Genomic DNA, 7,500 nt, shown 5'->3' with positions numbered 1-7,500 from the left:
GGAACATTTTCAACACTTTGGGGCATTTTTAAACACTTTGCTCTTTTTCCCCCTCTCCCAACCAGGGGGCCTTGGGAGCCTCCTCCTGCGGGGATGGGGAACCAGGGGCCTGGGGAACATTTTCAACACTTTGGGGCATTTTTAAACACTTTGCTCTTTTTCCCCCTCTCCCAACCAGGGGGCCTGGGGAGCCTCCTCCTGCGGGGATGGGGAACCAGGGGCCTGGGGAACATTTTCAACACTTTGGGGCATTTTTAAACACTTTGCTCTTTTTCCCCCTCTCCCAACCAGGGGGCCTGGGGAGCCTCCTCCTGCGGGGATGGGGAACCAGGGGCCTGGGGAACATTTTCAACACTTTGGGGCATTTTTAAACACTTTGCTCTTTTTCCCCCTCTCCCAACCAGGGGCCTGGGGAGCCTCCTCCTGCGGGCATGGAGAACCAGGGGGCCTGGGGAGCCTCCTCCTGCGGGGATGGGGAACCAGGGGCCTGGGGGGCCTCCTCCTGCGGGGATGGAGAACCAGGGGGCCTGGGGAGCCTCCTCCTGCGGGGATGGGGAACCAGGGGGCCTGGGGAGCCTCCTCCTGCGGGGATGGGGAACCAGGGGGCCTGGGGAGCCTCCTCCTGCGGGGATGGAGAACCAGGGGGCCTGGGGAGCCTCCTCCTGCGGTCATGGAGAACCAGGGGGCCTGGGGAGCCTCCTCCTGCGGGCATGGAGAACCAGGGGCCTGGGGAGCCTCCTCCTGCGGGGATGGAGAACCAGGGGGCCTGGGGAGCCTCCTCCTGCGGGCATGGAGAACCAGGGGGCCTGGGGAGCCTCCTCCTGCGGGCATGGAGAACCAGGGGGCCTGGGGAGCCTCCTCCTGCGGGGATGGGGAACCAGGGGCCTGGGGAGCCTCCTCCTGCGGGGATGGAGAACCAAGGGGCCTGGGGAGCCTCCTCCTGCGGGCATGGAGAACATGGGGGCCTGGGGAGCCTCCTCCTGCGGGGATGGAGAACCAGGGGGCCTGGGGAGCCTCCTCCTGCGGGCATGGAGAACCAGGGGGCCTGGGGAGCCTCCTCCTGCGGGGATGGGGAACCAGGGGGCCTGGGGAGCCTCCTCCTGCGGGGATGGAGAACCAGGGGGCCTGGGGAGCCTCCTCCTGCGGGCATGGAGAACCAGGGGGCCTGGGGAGCCTCCTCCTGCGGGGATGGAGAACCAGGGCGCCTGGGGAGCCTCCTCCTGCGGGGATGGGGAACCAGGGGGCCTGGGGAGCCTCCTCCTGCGGGGATGGGGAACCAGGGGGCCTGGGGAGCCTCCTCCTGCGGGGATGGAGAACCAGGGGGCCTGGGGAGCCTCCTCCTGCGGTCATGGAGAACCAGGGGGCCTGGGGAGCCTCCTCCTGCGGGCATGGAGAACCAGGGGCCTGGGGAGCCTCCTCCTGCGGGGATGGAGAACCAGGGGGCCTGGGGAGCCTCCTCCTGCGGGCATGGAGAACCAGGGGGCCTGGGGAGCCTCCTCCTGCGGGCATGGAGAACCAGGGGGCCTGGGGAGCCTCCTCCTGCGGGGATGGGGAACCAGGGGCCTGGGGAGCCTCCTCCTGCGGGGATGGAGAACCAAGGGGCCTGGGGAGCCTCCTCCTGCGGGCATGGAGAACATGGGGGCCTGGGGAGCCTCCTCCTGCGGGGATGGAGAACCAGGGGGCCTGGGGAGCCTCCTCCTGCGGGCATGGAGAACCAGGGGGCCTGGGGAGCCTCCTCCTGCGGGGATGGGGAACCAGGGGGCCTGGGGAGCCTCCTCCTGCGGGGATGGAGAACCAGGGGGCCTGGGGAGCCTCCTCCTGCGGGCATGGAGAACCAGGGGGCCTGGGGAGCCTCCTCCTGCGGGGATGGAGAACCAGGGCGCCTGGGGAGCCTCCTCCTGCGGGGATGGAGAACCAGGGGCCTGGGGAGCCTCCTCCTGCGGGGATGGGGAACCAAGGGGCCTGGGGAGCCTCCTCCTGCGGGCATGGAGAACATGGGGGCCTGGGGAGCCTCCTCCTGCGGGGATGGAGAACCAGGGGGCCTGGGGAGCCTCCTCCTGCGGGGATGGGGAACCAGGGGGCCTGGGGAGCCTCCTCCTGCGGGGATGGAGAACCAGGGGGCCTGGGGAGCCTCCTCCTGCGGGCATGGAGAACCAGGGGGCCTGGGGAGCCTCCTCCTGCGGGGATGGAGAACCAGGGCGCCTGGGGAGCCTCCTCCTGCGGGGATGGGGAACCAGGGGGCCTGGGGAGCCTCCTCCTGCGGGGATGGGGAACCAGGGGCCTGGGGAACATTTTCAACACTTTGGGGCATTTCACAAGCGCTTCCCTCGCTTACGGCCACACCACCCTGAATGAGCCCGATCTCGTCTGATCTCGGAAGCCAAGCAGGGTCGGGCCCAGTTAGTACTTGGATGGGAGACCGCCTGGGAATACTGGGTGCTGTAAGCATTTTTTTTTGCCATTATTTGTGGGTAGAAAAGTGAGAAAAGTGACCTAAAATAGAACCGGGACTAGGCGGCAGTTCCCCCCACCAGGCGGCGGCATTTGGGGCATTATTTGTGGGTAAGAAAGTGAGAAAAGTGACCTAAAATAGAACCGGGACTAGGCGGCAGTTCCCCCCACCAGGCGGCGGCATTTGGGGCATTATTTGTGGGTCAGAAAGTGAGAAAAGTGACCTAAAATAGAACCGGGACTAGGCGGCAGTTCCCCCCACCAGGCGGCGGCATTTGGGGCATTATTTGTGGGTAAGAAAGTGAGAAAAGTGACCTAAAATAGAACCGGGACTAGGCGGCAGTTCCCCCCACCAGGCGGCGGCATTTGGGGCATTATTTGTGGGTCAGAAAGTGAGAAAAGTGACCTAAAATAGAACCGGGACTAGGCGGCAGTTCCCCCCACCAGGCGGCGGCATTTGGGGCATTATTTGTGGGTAAGAAAGTGAGAAAAGTGACCTAAAATAGAACCGGGACTAGGCGGCAGTTCCCCCCACCAGGCGGCGGCATTTGGGGCATTATTTGTGGGTCAGAAAGTGAGAAAAGTGACCTAAAATAGAACCGGGACTAGGCGGCAGTTCCCCCCACCAGGCGGCGGCATTTGGGGCATTATTTGTGGGTAAGAAAGTGAGAAAAGTGACCTAAAATAGAACCGGGACTAGGCGGCAGTTCCCCCCACCAGGCGGCGGCATTTGGGGCATTATTTGTGGGTCAGAAAGTGAGAAAAGTGACCTAAAATAGAACCGGGACTAGGCGGCAGTTCCCCCCACCAGGCGGCGGCATTTGGGGCATTATTTGTGGGTCAGAAAGTGAGAAAAGTGACCTAAAATAGAACCGGGACTAGGCGGCAGTTCCCCCCACCAGGCGGCGGCATTTGGGGCATTATTTGTGGGTAAGAAAGTGAGAAAAGTGACCTAAAATAGAACCGGGACTAGGCGGCAGTTCCCCCCACCAGGCGGCGGCATTTGGGGCGTTATTTGTGGGTAAGAAAGTGAGAAAAGTGACCTAAAATAGAACCGGGACTAGGCGGCAGTTCCCCCACCAGATGGCGGCATTTGGGGACCCGTAGTGTGGGCAGAAAACTCACCAAAGTGACTTAAAATAGAACCGGTGCAGGCGGCATGTCCCCCCACCAGATGGCGGCATTTGGGGACCCGTAGTGTGGGCAGAAAACTCACCAAAGTGACTTAAAATAGAACCGGTGCAGGCGGCATGTTCCCCCACCAGATGGCGGCATTTGGGGACCCGTAGTGTGGGCAGAAAACTCACCAAAGTGACTTAAAATAGAACCGTTGCAGGCGGCATGTTCCCCCACCAGATGGCGGCATTTGGGGACCCGTAGTGTGGGCAGAAAACTCACCAAAGTGACTTAAAATAGAACCGGTGCAGGCGGCATGTTCCCCCACCAGATGGCGGCATTTGGGGAGCCGTAGTGTGGGCAGAAAACTCACCAAAGTGACTTAAAATAGAACCGGTGCAGGCGGCATGTTCCCCCACCAGATGGCGGCATTTGGGGACCCGTAGTGTGGGCAGAAAACTCACCAAAGTGACTTAAAATAGAACCGGTGCAGGCGGCATGTTCCCCCACCAGATGGCGGCATTTGGGGACCTGCAGTGTGGGTAGAAAACTCACCAAAGTGTCCTAAAATAGAACCGGGACCAGGGGGCCTCTTCCCCCACCAGGTGGCGGGCTTGGGGGGCTTGGTTTCCGGGTAGAAAACTCACCAAAGTGTCCTAAAATAGAACCGGGACCAGGGGGCATGTTCCCCCACCAGGCGGCGGGCTTGGGGGGCTTGGTTTGCGGGTAGAAAACTCACCAAAGTGTCCTAAAATAGAACCGGGACCAGGGGGCATGTTCCCCCACCAGGCGGCGGGCTTGGGGGGCTTGGTTTGCGGGTAGAAAACTCACCAAAGTGTCCTAAAATAGAACCGGGACCAGGGGGCATGTTCCCCCACCAGGCGGCGGGCTTGGGGGGCTTGGTTTGCGGGTAGAAAACTCACCAAAGTGTCCTAAAATAGAACCGGGACCAGGGGGCCTCTTCCCCCACCAGGCGGCGGGCTTGGGGGGGCTTGGTTTGCGGGTAGAAAACTCACCAAAGTGACCTAAAATAGAACCGGGCTAGGCGGCATGTTCCCCCACCAGGCGGCGGGCTTGGGGGGCTTGGTTTGCGGGTAGAAAACTCACCAAAGTGTCCTAAAATAGAACCGGGACCAGGGGGCATCTTCCCCCACCAGGCGGCGGGCTTGGGGGGCTTGGTTTGCGGGTAGAAAACTCACCAAAGTGTCCTAAAATAGAACCGGGACCAGGGGGCCTCTTCCCCCACCAGGCGGCGGGCTTGGGGGGCTTGGTTTGCGGGTAGAAAACTCACCAAAGTGACCTAAAATAGAACCGGGCCAGGCGGCATGCTCCCCCACCAGGCGGCGGGCTTGGGGGGCTTGGTTTGCGGGTAGAAAACTCACCAAAGTATCGGCAAAATAGAACCAGGGAAGGGGGGGATGTCGGTCACAAGGTGCCCGAGTCAGAGAACCAGGAAAACGGACATAAATCCAGAAAACCTCGGTGTCTGACTGCTCCTCAAAAAGTGGTCTTTTTGATGTCACGAGCGCAACCACCTAGAGGTTAATGGGGAGGGATGGTGTGAGCGCAAACGGATTTTTCCTAAGTGTGACTGCTCCTCAAAAAGTGGTCTTTTTGATGTCACGAGCGCAACCACCTAGAGGTTAATGGGGAGGGATGGTGTGAGCGCAAACGGATTTTTCCTAAGTGTGACTGCTCCTCAAAAAGTGGTCTTTTTGATGTCACGAGCGCAACCACCTAGAGGTTAATAGGGAGCGAGTACAACAGGGGAGGGAGTGAATGGGCTCGGACTGTGGCCGAGCCTGGTGCCTCAAAATCGGACAAGGTTGGACTGGAAGCCCGCTGAGAACTCTGGTTCTTTTGCCAGACGAAACGAATTTTTTCCGAGTGTGACTGCTCTGCAAAAAGTGGTCTTTTTGATGTCACGAGCGCAACCACCTAGAGGTTAATGGGGAGGGAGTGGAAAAAACGACAAAGTGTTGAGCTCCGGACCGGGATGGCGGGCGACTCGAGCGGTCATGCCCGACTTTGAGACACTTTGTCGCGGTCATGCGAGCGACCTCCACTGCTCCCCGGAGGTGCCCCGGACCGGGTTGGCGGGTGACTCGAGCGGTCGTGCCCGACTTTGAGACACTTTGTCGCGGTCATGCGGGCGTCCTCCGCCGGTCCCCGGAGGTGCCCCGGACCGGGTTGGCGGGTGACTCGAGCGGTCATGCCCGACTTTGAGACACTTTGTCGCGGTCATGCGGGCGTCCTCCGCCGGTCCCTGGAGGTGCCCCGGACCGGGTTGGCGGGTGACTCGAGCGGTCGTGCCCGACTTTGAGACACTTTGTCGCGGTCATGCGGGCGTCCTCCGCCGGTCCCTGGAGGTGCCCCGGACCGGGTTGGCGGGTGACTCGAGCGGTCGTGCCCGACTTTGAGACACTTTGTCGCGGTCATGCGGGCGTCCTCCGCCGGTCCCCGGAGGTGCCCCGGACCGGGTTGGCGGGTGACTCGAGCGGTCATGCCCGACTTTGAGACACTTTGTCGCGGTCATGCGGGCCTCCTCCGCCGGTCCCTGGAGGTGCCCCGGACCGGGTTGGCGGGTGACTCGAACGGTCATGCCCGACTTTGAGACACTTTGTCGCGGTCATGCGGGCGTCCTCCGCCGGTCCCTGGAGGTGCCCCGGACCGGGTTGGCGGGTGACTCGAGCGGTCGTGCCCGACTTTGAGACACTTTGTCGCGGTCATGCGAGCGACCTCCGCCGGTCCCCGGAGGTTCCCCGGACCGGGTTGGCGGGTGACTCGAACGGTCGTGCCCGACTTTGAGACACTTTGTCGCGGTCATGCGGGCGTCCTCCGCCGGTCCCTGGAGGTGCCCCGGACCGGGTTGGCGGGTGACTCGAGCGGTCGTGCCCGACTTTGAGACACTTTGTCGCGGTCATGCGGGCGTCCTCCGCCGGTCCCTGGAGGTGCCCCGGACCGGGTTGGCGGGTGACTCGAGCGGTCATGCCCGACTTTGAGACACTTTGTCGCGGTCATGCGGGCGTCCTCCGCCGGTCCCTGGAGGTGCCCCGGACCGGGTTGGCGGGTGACTCGAGCGGTCATGCCCGACTTTGAGACACTTTGTCGCGGTCATGCGGGCGTCCTCCGCCGGTCCCTGGAGGTGCCCCGGACCGGGTTGGCGGGTGACTCGAGCGGTCGTGCCCGACTTTGAGACACTTTGTCGCGGTCATGCGGGCGTCCTCCGCCGGTCCCTGGAGGTGCCCCGGACCGGGTTGGCGGGTGACTCGAGCGGTCATGCCCGACTTTGAGACACTTTGCCGCGGTCATGCGGGCGACCTCCGCCGGTCCCTGGAGGTGCCCCGGACCGGGTTGGCGGGTGACTCGAGCGGTCGTGCCCGACTTTGAGACACTTTGCCGCGGTCATGCGGGCGACCTCCGCCGGTCCCTGGATGGCGGGCTCCAGTGAGGTCGGCGGGGGAAGGCTCGGGCTGAGGCCGACTTCGGTGCCTCAAAGTCGGACAAGGTTGGATTGGAAGTCCGCTGTGTTGAGGACCAGTGGCATTCGGTGGTGGAACGCTCAGAACTTGGCCGACATCGGTGCCTCAACGTCGGACAAGGTTGGAGTGGATGACCGCTGATAACTCTGGTTCTTTTGCCAGACGAAAGAAATTTTTCCCGAGTGTGACTGCTCTGAAAAAAGTGGTCTTTTTGATGTCACGAGCGCAACCACCTAGAGGTTAATAGGGAGGCACCATAACAGGAGAGGGAGTGAAAAGGCTCGGAGGGTGGCCGAGCCTGGTGCCTCAAAATCGGACAAGGTTGGAGTGGATGACCGCTGAAAACTCTGGTTCTTTTGCCTGACGAAAGAAATTTTTTCCGAGTGTGACTGCTCTGCAAAAAGTGGTCTTTTTGATGTCACGAGCGCAACCACCTAGAGGTTAATAGGGA

General features: G+C 62.0%; 1 non-coding gene across 1 annotated transcript; it reads left to right on the top strand.

Annotated features, from left to right (window-relative positions):
• The first annotated feature begins 2,329 nt into the window (after nt 1-2,329).
• LOC148058589 (5S ribosomal RNA) lies at nt 2,330-2,448 on the top strand. The gene has a single exon (XR_015709714.1). It is a non-coding gene; the product is annotated as a 5S ribosomal RNA (ribosomal RNA).
• Nucleotides 2,449-7,500: the final 5,052 nt, after the last annotated feature.

The sequence above is a fragment of the Callionymus lyra genome, unplaced genomic scaffold (genome assembly GCF_982586985.1).
Source record: "Callionymus lyra unplaced genomic scaffold, fCalLyr1.hap1.1 HAP1_SCAFFOLD_72, whole genome shotgun sequence".
NCBI lineage: Eukaryota > Metazoa > Chordata > Actinopteri > Syngnathiformes > Callionymidae > Callionymus > Callionymus lyra.
The sequence above is the reverse complement of the archived record's forward strand: the minus strand, read 5'-3'. Positions and strand labels throughout refer to the sequence as shown.